This window comes from Strongylocentrotus purpuratus, unplaced genomic scaffold, assembly GCF_000002235.5.
Source record: "Strongylocentrotus purpuratus isolate Spur 01 unplaced genomic scaffold, Spur_5.0 spur5_scaffold_19, whole genome shotgun sequence".
Classification (NCBI taxonomy): domain Eukaryota; kingdom Metazoa; phylum Echinodermata; class Echinoidea; order Camarodonta; family Strongylocentrotidae; genus Strongylocentrotus; species Strongylocentrotus purpuratus.
In genome coordinates, this window is record NW_022145604.1 from 32,218,536 (window position 1) to 32,234,424 (window position 15,889).

Below are 15,889 nucleotides of genomic sequence, written 5' to 3' on the forward strand. Positions count from 1 at the left end.
CAAGTCTAGTGTTAAAACCATGTCTGTCAAAAACCATTTCCACTTCATTGCATAATCGTACTGGGGCTTTTCCATGAATACAGTTGTACATTATACATGATAAAAAATAGTCCCGTCTAGTGTCAATGGATTGCCATTTTAATGAATTTATTATACTCAAGCTATTTACATTATAATCAAAATTCCCTACGACAATACGTGCAGCTCTTTTTTGCAGTCTTAAAAGAATATTTCTGTTTTGTAAAGAACAGTTTCCCCATACGGAACAAGAATAATCTAAGATTGGCTGTATGGTACATTTGTATATTTTATTTAAAATGGTAGAGCTTACAAATTTACTGAGCTTTCTCAAAGTAAAAATCTTATAACTTAATGATTTGGTAAGAGATTTAATGTGGATATCCCAAGATAATCTATCATCAATTTCAATCCCTAAATATCTGATACTTCTTACTTGTTCTACTGTTTCAGTATCAATATGTACCTTCAGACTTAATTCATCGTTACCTCGTGTGTTACTACTCAACAGCATAATATTACTCTTATTAGTATTAATACGTAATCTATTTTTACAATACCATTCATTTATAGCATACAAATCTGCTTGGAGCTTAGATGTAATGACATTAATATCCATATCAGAAACATATAAGACAACATCATCAGCGTATATATTACATGTACTTAATCGTAAGCAATCAGTTATATCATTTATAAAAACAAGAAAGAGTGAGGGGCCTAAAATACTCCCCTGAGGAATTCCTATAGTTATGTCCTTTGATTCGGACAGTTTACCATGACAATAAACTGCTTGTTTCCGACCAGATAAAAAGCTAGAAAACCATTTAAGTTCAGTATTTAAAATACCATACTTATTCAATTTGGACAACAAAAGTTCATGGTCAATACAATCAAAACATTTAGAAATATCAAGAAAACATGCACCAACTTTTTCTTTTTCATTAAAAGATTCGTACCAGTCATCAATGACTCTATGTAAACATGTATTCGTTGAATGATTTGGCAAAAAAGCATATTGGTCAACACTAATAAGATGATTAGTCTGCAAGTAAGATAAAAATTGAGACTGAACTTCCTTTTCAAGCAGTTTAGCAATATGACATACAACTGAGATGGGTCTATAATTTGAAATATTATTTTTATCGCCTTTACCTTTATAAACAGGCGTAGTTCTGGCCAATTTCCAATCATTAGGTAAAAATCCACAATTTAAACTTTCATTAAAAAGACAATTAAGAGAAATATTAATATAAGGAGCTGAGATTTGAAGTAATTTTCTATCAAATTCTAAGATATCAAGGCTACTCTCTTTCGACAATAGAGAGAGATTATGTTTAGTTTTCCCGGGACTAATTGATTTCAAGACAAAGGTATGTATACTTTCAGGGTGGTTCCATGATAAATCGTGATTACTGAAAGTTTCTGAAATCTTTTTACCAATATTTTACAAAATAATCGTTCAATTTATTACTGTCTAAATCAGATGGTAAAACAGAGTCTTTTTTCCCCCTTCCAGTAATTTTGCTTAACTCCTTCCATAACTTCTTACTATCATTACTGTATCTCTCAGATACTGAATCAAAATATTCTCTCTTCTCTTTTCGTATGAGCTTGGTGACTGAATTCCTGAGATTTCGATATTCAGTCAATAGATATGGAATTTTTAGTCTATCATATTTTTTCTTTAAGTAGTCTCTTTTATAAATGAGTTTAATAATATTAGAATTTATCCATGGGCAGTGCCTAGTTTTAACCCGACATTCTTTTACAGGAGCATGTTTGTTACAACAATTTAAAAAAGCCTGTTTCCATTCAACCCACTTTTCTCGTAGGGGAATACAAAAAGTACAATTATTATTAAGTACGTCAGAATGTTTTAAATCATCAATAAAAGCATTCTCGTTAAAATTCTTATAGTCTCTAAATCGTATTACATTATGAACATTCTTAGAAGTATTGTTGACATTTATACATGTGTATATAAAGTAATGATCACTTAAGGATATCTTAGCTACGTCACTTAGTATATGCTTATCTGGTACAGAAGTAAGAATATGGTCTAAACATTTAGAAGAGGTGCCTGTAACCCTGGTGGGTTTATGGATCAATTGTGTTAATGAGAAGAGATTTTCAATCATATTAACAGGATTATCACTAAAACTTGCAGCATCAAACTTATAATCATATTAATTAAAATCACCCAATATAACTAGGTCCTTATCTTCAGATGCTACTTTCTCAAAAATATTCAGCATATTATCAAAATAAGAAGAGTCAGAATTCGGTGGTCTATATAAACACCCAATGATAAGTTTATCAGATTTCAATGATAATTCAATCCAAGTGGCCTCTACGTTAATACTTAACAAGTTATATCTTTCTGAAAAAACAATGATATTACGAACATATATACAGACACCACCTCCTCTAGTGCTGTTATTCCTGTCTCTTCTTATTAAGTGATAGCCATCATTTTAACTACGCTATCATCTATCATGTCATGCAACCATGTCTCAGTAAGACATAATATATCAAGATTGATCTTAGAGGTCAGAAAACGAATTTCGTCTATCTTCCCATGTAGACTTAATTAATAAATTAATTATTAAAGGAATAGAGTGCAGAAGGCCTATTGCACTTTTGAGAGTTTACAAAAAAGGTTAAAGAGTCGCAGTAAATGCATAAAAAGACGGCATTGCTTTTTGTACAACTGTAATGATGTGCATGACTGAACAGAAATTGGGAGTTTGTTATACAACAGCGGACCATAGTAGGCACAGCTACGTTTCCTATATTCAGTGAGTGACTGTGGGACAAACAAGTTTTGTAATACTTATTGCTATATCAGCAACATTTTAAGCACACTCACATGTCAATGAACACATTTCTATACCTGACAATAACAAGGATTTTAGAATGCCCTGATGTAACGCTGACTTCAAGTATAACTATGATTTCTATACAATAATTAAGAAACATATACTGAAGCGGCACCAAAATTCGGTGGGGGCGTTATTTTGTCCTTTGGCCTAGGCTTATGCATCACTGTGTAGACACGGCGACGTCATGGGGAATCCCCGACAATTTTGATTCGTGCATGTGCACACGATGTGGGAAGGTCATTATGAAGTGAGCACTGACAAAATCTACACAGTAGAACGAAAGGGCATATCATTGAGTCAAGCTACATGCATTTAGTATTCTATAGAGCAGCAAACGACATTACATGTATTGATACTAGTACAATTGGATGCATTTTGAGGATTTAACATTTCTGCGTGTGTAATGTGGGTGCAATTCAGCAACTCGTTCGCCTTGTTCACTATAAGTATTGCCATTAGGTACGTATTGGGTCCAGTTTACCCGACACTCTTTAGAAAAGTCTGCAGAAATTTCGAGAAGGAATGTTGCCACAATCTGTAGAATTCAAGCTCAGTGAGGTGTGTCGTGTGGGTGCAGCTAACGTGCCGTTAATAGGGACTTTTAGATTTGCACATTGACAACGTGGATGGCTACGATCGACGTCCTGATAATGCACTGCCTTGAATGGACATCACATGTATCAGTCCACGCAAATCTAAAAGTCCTCAATGTCATAGCACAGACTGGGATCAAATATTTGTATAGTGTGGTTTATAAATTCTTTTATAATAACACGACACGTACGCAGTTATATACCTAACCCGCATAGGATATGATCAAGGAAGAAATACTACATGATCTAGCATGTCGCGCAGTTGCGTATAGAGTCCACCAATAAGGAGGGACTGGAATAATGTGTGTGTGTGTGGGGGGGGGGGCAATATAGGTAGGCCCAGAAATTGAAATGCGAATTTGCAAGCCCAACTGGGGATGGGGTGCGTTAGTGGTCCACGTGTCTTAATTTTCTCGTACTTTGCCCTCCTCCCTTTCCCTTTCTCTTTTACCTTTCGATTGGTGTTGGGGGGGGGGGGGAGGGGTCACGTGCCCTATGTAGCTGTGCAACCGGTGTCTACTATATGAAAAAAAAGGCTAGTAATACTAATAGGCAGACGAGTTTTTCCGGATGAAATTGGTAACATTTGATTATACCATGTATTTCTATACCTCGATAGATTATTAGAGCGGCTTTAAACTCTTATGGAACAATCACAGTGTTGCCACACTATGTTCACATAGTCAACTATGTGTAAACTGTGTGGACATTATGTGTTCACATTGTTGTCACAGTGTGGAGTTTCAGTCCATGTAGTTTACCACATAATATCCACATAAACTGACATACTTGAAACAGAGTACCACATATTTACCACAGTGGTATATGTATTGAACTATGTGTTAACTCTGTGGTCACAGTATTGTCACAGTTTGGGGTCAAATCATGTGGTTCACCACATAGTCGTACACATGTAACACAGAGTGACATATATGTACCACAGTGTGGTATGTGCTGAGCTATGTGTAAACTGTGTGTTCACAGTATTGTCACAGTATGTGGTTCAAATCATGTGGTTTACCACATTGTCCACATAGTCGTACATATTTAACTCGGAGTGATACCTATGTACCACAGTGTGGTATGTACTGAGCTATGTGTAAACTCTGTGTTCACAGTATTATCACAGTGTGGGGCTCAAATTATGTGGTTTACCACATAGTCGTACATATTTAACACAGATTGACAAATATTTGCAACAGTGTGGTATTTATCTACCTACGTGCAAACTCTGTGATCATAGTATCTTCACAGTGTGAGATTTTGAGATCATGTGGTTTACCACAGAGTAATATCCACATAGCCTGTGGGCCTATTTCCAGTTAAACCAGTTAATTTCTGACTTTTGGCATATTTCCAGTTGCACCAGTTGACAACTGGTCCGTGGGCTTATTTTCAGTTGAACCAGATGACAGCAGTTCATTTGCATAATGAATACGGGGCGCGTGCAGATCTATGTTTTTATACAATGTATCTGCGTTTAAAGCATATTTCTAAATTACTGATGGTTTAGTTATATGCAATTCATTCATTCAAAAGTCTTACACAATATAAATTGCCATTTATCAGGACATTTCACTACTTTGTTTAAATTACATTTAATTAAACATCAATTAGGAAAATATTAATTATGAACTAAAATATATTCAATAAAATACAAGTAACCTATATGGAAAGTTGTAAGACAGAAACAAGTCTCCCCATTACCAATGCCTTTACATTGGAAATAGCAGATGGTCCAGTGATGCTGTGTTAATTGTTGCTATTGGCAAAATTAATTAGTACAATTGCTACTTATAGCGTAAAGTACTAATTAATTTTATCATCTGGTGGATGTGGTAGACTATGTGGTAAATGTGTGGTAGACTATGTGGTGGATGCCACAATTTACCAGACTATGTGGTAGATGCCACAGTGTGGAGACTACGTGTTATATGTGCCACCACATGTGATTTTGGGACGTGTGGTAACGCTGTGGTGTACTATGTGGTACGTACCACAGTGTGGTAACGCTGTGGTATACTATGTGGTTGATACCACAGTGTGGGCCACATGTGATTTTGGGACATGTGGTAACGCTGTGGTGTACTATGTGGTAAAGTTGATACCACAGCGTCACTACAATGTGGTACGCACCACATAGTACACCACAGCATTACCACATGTCCCGAAATCACATGTGGCCCACACTGTGGTATCAACCACATAGTACACCACAGCGTTACCACATGTCCCAAAATCACATGAGGCCCACACTGTGATATCAACCACATTGTACACTATAGTGTTACCACTCGTCCCAAAATCACATGTGGCCCACATGTGGTAGCACGCTGTGGTACCACACTGTGTTTGACTATGTGGTACCACAGTGTGGTTCACTATGTGGTAAACACGGGGTGTTAAAGGGCAGTCCGAAATCTCGACCTAAGTTTAAGCCTGAGTATATAAATCGTATCATATTAAATTGGGTGTGGTTTTATTTGTACCACGCTTTCTTTTTGTTCACTATTGATTGGTACCATGATCACGATATTATGCATGTTTTGCAAAAGGGTGAAAAGGGTGATCTAAAAATAGTTTGTGCAGCACTTGAATAGAAACAACGTACTTTCAGTAGAGCAATCGGATTTTCGTCCAAAACACTCTACTTCTACGGCATTGATTAATGGTTGGAGGCTATTGATGAGGGATCGTTTACCGATTTTTTGCTGTTGTTGTAGATCTACAAAAAAGATTTGACAAGAATAGGGATCATGGTTTATAAAACTAACTTTCAGATCGGAGAATAAATTGTATAGGCAACTGTATTTCCGAAGAATTACCTATCGAGCCTATCGGGGTACCTCAAGGATCTATTTTGGGTCCACTATTATTCATCATATTCATCAACGATTTACCCTCAGTATTTCATTTATGGAACCTTCATTTGTATATCGATGACAGCGTGATTTACTGTCCTCATAAAGACCCACATACAGTTCAATTAACCCTTAATAGGGAATTCGTCAACTTCGACGATTGGATTATCAAAAATCGAGGATGAAAAGTTGAAATGATTTCATGACTGATTAAGTTATTGTTCAAATAAAACCGGCCTTATTTTGGAGTAAGTATATACGAGGTAGGAAATTAAGGGCGTTGGCTTTTAATTTCGGTTGGAAAAATAGGCGATTGTCTTAAGGGTTTACAGAAAGGCTGACCCATGAACAGATGGTGCAAATATAAAGGAATTTTGGGATTGTACCCAACCTCTTAATCTGTGATATGGGGTTGAATTGTCGACACCTCCTCTTCTCAATATTTGTAAAAACATCGCGCTCCTCCCACTCGTGAGCTCGCGTTACAAGGTCCATCGGGGGATTTACATATTTACCTGAACTTCTGTTCGTTCGATGTTCATCGATTAGAATGGCTATAATAGCTAAATGGACTCAAAGTCCGAATAAACACACTTACACTATATACCTACAAAAAACTCATAGCGTTACCAAATATTAAGACAAATTGTGCTGAAACAGAAGACTCTCACGTGAAAGCTTTGATGGGCTAATTAAGTTGTTCACTGCATCTCAGAATAACTAAATGATTGAAAAACAGCCGACACAAAGGAACAAACTTATACCATCACGAAATAGATAATAGAGATCAGAGATAAATTAGGCATTACAGACTCTTGCCCATACAGTTGGAATATTTTTTAACCTCTGTTCATGAAATAATTGACACTTTGATTGTTCAGTTCAGTTCAATTTGTTTTATTATTATATCGCAGTTTCAGCTGAATTACATAACAATTTACAATCAAATTAATATTCAAATCTCTCTCTTCCAAACATATCAGAAAGAAAATCAAACCACAGTTAACCCTTAGAAACTGTATATTCTGTTTTAAACCAAACTGGCTTATGGGGCCTAAAAGATTACTGTCTTGGTTCCAATTTGTAACCTTGGTCATTTTAACACACAAAATGTTTCGTATTGAACTTTCAAGAGTCACTCAGTCACAAATGTCGACTAAATAATATCGAGTATGGTTAGCGAGTTAAGACGCCATGGTATATTGTCCGCGAGCTTGTTGAAGCTGTCAATCGAGAGGGCGTCCCATGAACCCTGTCATAGCCTGGATTGACGACTCCTGTAGAGTTTGAGGAATATTGTCCTTCTCATTGATGGGTCGGGCTAGGCTAGACCATCCCAGGCATGCTAAATAGGGTACTACCAGGGCAGCAAGCAGGCCATGGAATCTGCTGCATGCACCCCCTCTGTATCAAGGAATAATCTCACAGTAGCTGCCCTTTGTGGTCTAGTGTTGTTGTCTTGCACCTGAAATTTCTTTCCATAGACCCTTCTTGCGTGTGGTGGAAGCAATGGTTCTCCATGATGTCTCGATACACGACAGCGTTGACGCTTCCAGTCCGCTCCAGAAATGGCGTTTTTCCTCCTTATACTGACCCATGGCATTACTGAGCCGCCCTCAGCTTGATTTGTTTCATGGAGGCAATCAGTGCAGAGGTTCTCGCCACGTAATCTCCAAAGCCCTTTGTCTTCCATCTATACGGTCAAGGATATAGAGGCTTTCATCTGTAAAGATTACATGTTGCCAGTGTTCAAGCTGTTGTCTACTGTGTGTCTGTGTCCCCTAGGTCAGCGACGTTGGATAACTCTCTGTGCTTGGAGCAGATAGACATGGACACTTGGACCTTTCGTCTTGCTCGGCAACCATGCTGAAGCAATCTTCGAATAGTAGTTTGGCGGTAAACGTTGATTCCATGATGTTTCCTCCACAAGCACTTCCGGTTTCTACGGCACAGATTACGCAGTTACCTTTCATCTCGTCTTATCGTCCGTCGTGATATCGTCCTGGAGATTTTTGCGGCCTCAAATAACCCTCCTCTCAATTACTTTTGAGGATTTTACAGACCGTACTCTGTGATATTCCAAGGAAATCAGCAACATCGGCTTGTTTGTGTCCATCCTGTCAGATTTCAAGCACTTGTTGGCGTAATGCAAGTGGTAACGGCGAGGCATAGCCTAATAAACTCGTGTGTCAAACTTGGTAGAAAATTAAACATCTAATTCTTAAAACGTGGATCTCTTCAATACAGATTCCTTGTAGGAAAAGGACAACACGGCAAATAATTATCTTGCCTTTTATAGCGCCAAACAAACGGCTAGCATGAATGCATTCCACCTCGCAATTTGGACTCAATATGTAATCATTACACCTGGTCAGAGGTGATCACTAATGTGCTTCAATTATTAAACAGAGGGATCTGTCTAAAAAACAGAAATATTCTAACCTTATGAGCAACAGTGTAGTTCTTGATTTTAAAAAAGTGATCAGAAAATAAAACATCGTTTATCAAATATCGTTTGAAAGCACACATTCTCATACATGGCTTCTAGATGGTTGAGCCCCACATCTGGAAAATGTTACTAAACGGGCTCAAATTGTGTGCTAGCGGAGTGAACGTAGTAACAACTGTTAAAGATCTGTTTAAGAACTTCATGGAAGGGCTTGGACGGAAAGGGTGCTCTAGAACTTTGAGCCTGTTCACAATTTTCCCCGACCTGCAATTAGACGGAGTGACAACGTACTTAAAACGAGATGGTCGTACTATGAACGGAATTGCCGTACTTTGATCTTACTAGGGACGTGCTATAACGCGACGTGGTCGAGCATCAACTGCCCAGCTTTAAGCGTTGAACGGGAATGAGGAATGGCAAGAACGCGCTGGGTTTGTATAGCCCTCGAGCCAGGACTGGATGGCACACGCACTAGGAGCGCGTTCGAACGCACTAAGAACGAGGTGAGAACAAATTGATGTCGGGTTACAAACGAGTTGGAACAAGTTGTGAACTAGTTAGAATGGATTTGGACGTATTGGGAACGAGGTAAAACTAGTTCAGAACGGGTTTAAACTGACTATTGACTGGCTTGAACAAATTTACCCGATCTGAAGTTGCTATGAACTGATTGTGGACGTGGTTCAGACGAGATGGACGTATTGAGGACTGTTTATAAAAGAACTAGGATCGTATTATAGACATTAGTTACACATTATACCCCTATCACAATCCGTTTTACCATTTCAAGGACGGTTCCAGAACATAGTGAAAACTAGTCTGGTGTGATGGGGGCTCTAGGTGAATGGTATAGTTGCTTCTTATATTACTATAACATCTTGTAAGGTAGTCCTCTATTCGAATTGATAATTTTGAAGCAATTGTTTTATATGTATTGATTATGGAGGTAACAATGGATAATACTTATCTAGAAATGCGAATTGTATGTAATCGTCGGGTGTTTTAAATACAATGACAACAGAAATCAATGTTAGAGGCGTAGAAGATCGAGCCCCCTTATTGAAGGAAACAAATATATAAAGTACACGCCCCTTTAGTGGTGAAAAACACCTCACGGTCCCCTTAGATGGGCAATTGGGTTCCCGTGGGAAAAGGTAACCGAGTGGAAAATATCTGGGGTTTTTCCGGAATAAGTTTTCGTATAAAAAAAACTTACTGTGACAAAACTGTTAGCACCTCAAATTTTTCCATACATGGAACTGCCCGCGAGGACCTGTGGTAATGTTTGTTACAAATTGTAGTGTACTAGAAAAAAGACCCGCGATTTCCTTTTGTACGAAATCACTAAACAAATACCTCAAATATTTTCGCATTTTTAAGGGACAAAGAAACATTTGCGAAAATTGATTTAAAAATCCCCTAAAAACGATTTTGTCATGTTTCTTTGACTCTGGTGGTATGGTTGACTGATGATAAACATTATGTGGTTTCACGCTACACTGTTTGTCTGCAGTACAAAATGCATCGTCTAGATGTAGATAAACACTGGCTTGCTAAACAATACCTGACATCCACGCATTCTGCACTGCGTTTTAAGTCGCAAACTGATAATTGAACTTATATCTTGGAAGACGACCGAGAGATCTACAGGACTACCTCACTCCCGTATATATCGATGATGATGATGATGATGATGTCACATCAGGGATCGGAGAGATTTGGGGGCTCGATCTTTTAGTTTTGCTTTGGTAAATTGCCGTTCGGTCTGCAGCCAGCTCGTCTACAACCCAATTAGTCTATTCCCATATGGTCTACGCCCAGCCAGTCTACTATTCACATAATCTACTTATCATTTCGTCTACTTCTCATTTGGTCTAATGAATATTTAGGCTAATATTTATTTGGTCTAAGGTCTAATTTCCATAAGGTCTAATCTCCTATTAGTCTACTACCCATTTGGTCTATTAATTATTTAGTCTACTAACCATTTTGTCCTATTCCAGTTTGTCTAATACTCATTTCGTCTACCATACATAGGCTCTAACAAACATTTGCGGATCAGTGTTATTCATGATTAAAGACCATCTCGAACTGAAAAATGAAATGGAAAATTATATATCAAATTGAAGCTTATGAGCCATAAAATACAGTCATTGCTATTATTTGCTTACAAAATGTCATGCAAAAACAAAAGCCGACTTGTAATTTGTTTATGATAATAAAAATTGTATGAATGTAAAAATGTAAAGCGCATAGAGAATTATCTTCAATGATTATTATGCGCTATATAAATCACAATTATTATTATCATAATGTAGAGGCTATATCCACCGGTTGCTTCTCCACGTAATGTTAACGTGCTGTGTATATCAGCGCGGTATATCACTTCGTTTTTTCGTTATAGAGTCTTACACTCGAATATTTTAACGAATTACAAATAAATATCAAACAGCTCTATTGTTTCATTGAATCCTTATTAGTAAATTAGCTAAATCAATGTGTAATAAACCCTGAATCAGATTCTCTGAGAATTTTGTTATGACCCGATTCCTAGACTATCATGAGTCGATCTACGGTAAATATATAACAATTGCTGTAGGGTGGTGGTGGGGGGGGGGGGTCGTGTTTTAGGACACTCTATTTTGCCTTTGGATTTAACTAATGATAATTATTAAATGGCACCGACCATCATGAGCATTTGTGCTTTATAACATTGTTAATTATAACTCTCAAATGATTTGTGAAATATAACTTGTAATCTTCTTCAAAATTAAATTGCCGTTGTCAATATATATTTTTAAATCGAGTGTACTGTGACTATACCGATTAACGGACTTTTGAATACCCTAGTATTTTAAATTTACTCCGATTAATTTTCAGATTTAGGGTATAGTTGTAGAATTTGTAGAATAGTTTCTTCCTCGAGCCATAAACTTTCACAAACTTTCTCAAATAATTACTCGCTCACAGTTGTTATTTGCATGCCACGAGTTTCTCACGAATTATTCTCGCGAGTTTCATATTCCGTTTGAGGAGACCAAAACTATAAATTAAAAAATATACAAGTTTAACTGGTTCCCCATCCCCATGACACACGAATTCTAGCCCACTATGAGCCATGCATATTATTTTGTCCTTCCACACACCATGTAGTCGTGCAGAAAATGTGGTTGGGAGTTGCGACTCTCGTGCTCTCCCCCATAAAAATGGTCTCTCCCTTGTCGAATCTTTTTCACATACACGCAATCAAAAATAGCATGATAAAATTACATTTTGCGGAGGGCTGGATGATGAGTATTGATTAATGAGTCATAGATGAATGAGAAGAGAAAATAAGAAGAAAGAAATACAATTTTCGTCGTGGATATTGAATTAGGGCACAACTCCCGCCAAATGGCAAATCGGGGATTCCCCCATCCCCATGAGCGACTGAGCGTGCGCATGGAAACGTAACATTAGTACGGTGTACCAAGCTGTTATACTCACGTTGGCTTTGCTCAGGGATAATAGACAGACAGATACTTGTATAAACCTACAATTCATACAATAATGTGAAATTTCACTTTGTTTACTGCAATCAAGGTATGAGTCTCATTATTATGGAATATCTATGTTTGTATTATACTTGATTGGCTTAATGTTCTTTTATTTAACTATAACGATGTGTAACATTATGTTTATCAATGTCGATCACGTAAAACTACGACTCTGCAAATATTATGTATTGACTGTTGGGGATACTCGGAAAATATTATTCACAAACAGAGGACAGGGTTTCATGCGGTATATCTTTCTGGGAAGTATATACGGTTTATAATGTGTATGTCACTCTAAAGATTTGTGTTTGATAACTGACTGTTGTTGCATCAGGAACAAGTGCAAAGAGCATTGTTGAGGAATGAAGTAAATTATTTTTGTAATAATTATTTTGTTTATCCTGTTTTCTTTGCATGGTATTGTTCAAACATGACACTTGATCTGGGACTATGTTTAAAGATAACGTACTGCTCAATTCTTTTAGGTGTCCCCTGCGAATGGCTGATTCCCGTTTGTTTTTCTTTTGTTAACAAAGACGGAACATAATGTTTATCTATTTAAATATCTCTCAAAGTAAATATTGGTTCTGAAAAAACGACAACAACCGTTAATATTCAAAGTATGATCTTACCTCTTTTTATCAACTCATACTATTTAAAAAACTTGAACTTGGTACTTTTTATGATATCACATATGATTATGTAGACCTATAATCTAGTATAAAACTATCAATATTAGATAAGGTGTATTTCAAGTTCATCTACCTTATTATCAGTATCGCTATATATATATATTTATTATATTTAGTACTGTTATGGCTACCCCGGCTAAATAAGACCAAATATTTATTTTCATAGTTATCATGAAAACAATAAAGATGATTCGTGTGCAGGGAGAATAAGGAACCACTATGAACGTAATTATACACCTAAATACAACATATCCAACCAATTCAGTATGTGTTAAGGGATACCCACTAAAGGGTAGTGTTTAAATGTGATCATGATGTATAAACACAGCGTGTTATTTGATGTTTACAGGATAGGGCAGACAATTCATCATATCTGAAAAGTTGTCAACCCTGACAAGCAGTAAACAACCAAAACAAACGCATAATAAAACATTCTTGATAATAGCCGATGTGATTAATCCCTTCGTTAGTTCAGTTTCTTTTATCAGAAAATCAAAAGCTTTTTATCAACACGAGTATTTAAGAGTATATACTCACATTTAAATAAGAGGAGGAGAAAGGAAGAGGATATACAAACATTCAAATCCTACAACCGGCTACATAATATTGTCGAAAGAAGAATGCCGAGACACGTTTGTGTTTTCCCCGAAGTTTTCCTTTTCGTGAATACTGCCGCGTAGTTCCTTGATAATATATTGAGTAGGTATTCGGAATTTCCCCTTTTAAAATAAAGTGCAAACCTTTATTTGTGCAGTAAATTTCTCACGGAAACAAATATCCTTATGTCAGAATTCACACCTAAATAATAAATACCTACTGAGGCGAATGAGAATTGTTATCGACCATTCAAATGTTTGAAGTTTGTTGTGGTGCTTCTACTTCAGATATTTTCTCAACTTGGAAAAACAAATATTTATTTGCTGGTACTGCTGTCATTGAGTAAAGAACTACGAGAGTTATGTTAACCTTGCATCTTTGGGAAGGGAAATTCCCCCCCAAATTTACATTGTCCTCACTTGTATACCGTGTATTGTCGATCTGTAGATCGCGGAATTGAATTCTATAAAACATAGGTACGGATTTACAAAAAGAGACTATATTTCCATTATATCCTAACGGTTGTTATTTCCTCAAAAATTTGACAGGATTTGTGCTTGTGCAATGAAATAAAATATATGTGTGTCTGTTATGCGGGCATCTTTAAACAGCTTTTGTATTTTTCCGTAACGGCTTCTGCCATTAATCAAAATATGTTTACTCGATCATATAAAAACACCCCTCTCTTCAAAATTAATTTTCAAGGTAATCCGTCAGCTTAGGTAAACTTCAAAATTTGATACTTTTGTAAACAAACTTTTATGTTAAGATCGTGACGTCAATGGTCTTATTGTAAAATGGTGTGGAGGAATACTCACCGTAGCATGAAAAGATTGATAAAAATAATAATTATAATAAAATAATAAAAATAGTGATATTATTAATAATGATAATTTTGTTCATCTGAAGAAGCCTCATTAGTAGCAATGCTGCTCTTCGTGTTGGCCCTGTTGTTATTATTACCCCAGGAATTGCCAGGTACCCATTTACACCTGGCTAGAGAATGGCGAATATGGATTAATGCCTTGCCAAATGACGTTAGTCCCGTGCTGGGATTCGAACCCTCAATCCTTGGACTGAGAGTCAAGTAAATGAACCACAATACCACGACAATTCCTAACAAGTGACCTATCTGTATCAGTTATATTTGGGGGAAACATGTCATCTGCTATGATAACTACAAAGTAGACCCCACTTCTAAAAAAAAAAAAAAAAAAACAGTGGTGTAAATTTTGATTGTACATGATTATGGGTAAGGTGAAGAAAGATTTTGATATGCCTTTAATGTGTTATGGGAGGAGTTAACATGGGAGGGGGCGGTATAACCTGAGTTACACCAACGAGACCGACGCCAGACCGACACCAGTCCAACCACAGACCGGACAAGACATTACATTACCACCAATGGCAAAGAATCGGTCGGTTTAGAGTCGGTCTGGGGTGTTTGAAGGTGTGAACGAAGTTTTAGTATCTATTATTCAACATAAAATGAAGTTTTCATCCTACAATCTGGCTTATCAGTGATATTATGTATTATTATTTACCATTCTTATGAAGAATGCAATAATGACGTCATAATTTCTGGGGAAATGTAGCATATCGGAGTATAGACATGTTATTAAAAGTTGTCTCTTCCCACCCAGGTTTTCAGTGGGATCAGAACATGATTCATTCCCTGAAATGCATGGTGCAAGGACACAATAATTAGTCCACAGCCTGCGTGGACCGTTTCCATGTCGCGCGCGCAATCATCTGAAAATAACACACCCTCAATGCTGATCCGATGATAGGAGTCCTTGCCTAACGTTCTTTTCGGCGGTTGTTTGGGTAATCGCGCTTTGTGTGGGATGCATGTGATTGAAGAATAAAAAAATATAGAAAAACGGACAGAATCTGGACTAGGATAAAATGTGACGAAGGAAAGAACATACTTTTCGTGCTATTTAAATCGAAATGGCAAACACACGTGAAAGCCTCATAAAATGAGAGAAGAAAACAAAAGAACGGAAAGAAGAAGAAGTAGTCACAAAAGTTGAACACGAGGCGTCATTTTGCTGACCTAGGACTGCGTCGGGGAAAGATTGACGCGCTATATCAGAGTGACATCGTACTAAAAGAGCATATTACATGGAAAACTGCAAACACGGTGTTGAATTATTGGCGCATCTGCTAAGTTGTTCATAGGCTTGATTAGCTATAAGCGATGCATTCGAAATGACGTCCCGTTTTCAATTGACATTATGATACTAATGGTTATC

General features: G+C 37.0%; 1 protein-coding gene across 2 annotated transcripts in view; it reads left to right on the top strand.

Moving 5' to 3' along the window:
- The first annotated feature begins 3,145 nt into the window (after window positions 1-3,145).
- The window catches only part of LOC100888491, a 36,077-nt gene continuing 23,333 nt past the window's right edge, over window positions 3,146-15,889 (top strand). The window contains exon 1 of one of the 2 annotated variants that reach the window (XM_030990914.1): window positions 3,146-3,362. The gene's annotated coding sequence lies outside the window, so the exon portion shown is untranslated. Of the gene's footprint in view, window positions 3,363-12,296; window positions 12,389-15,889 lie in introns of those variants that run through there. The other variant, XM_030990915.1, reaches the window with a different exon arrangement.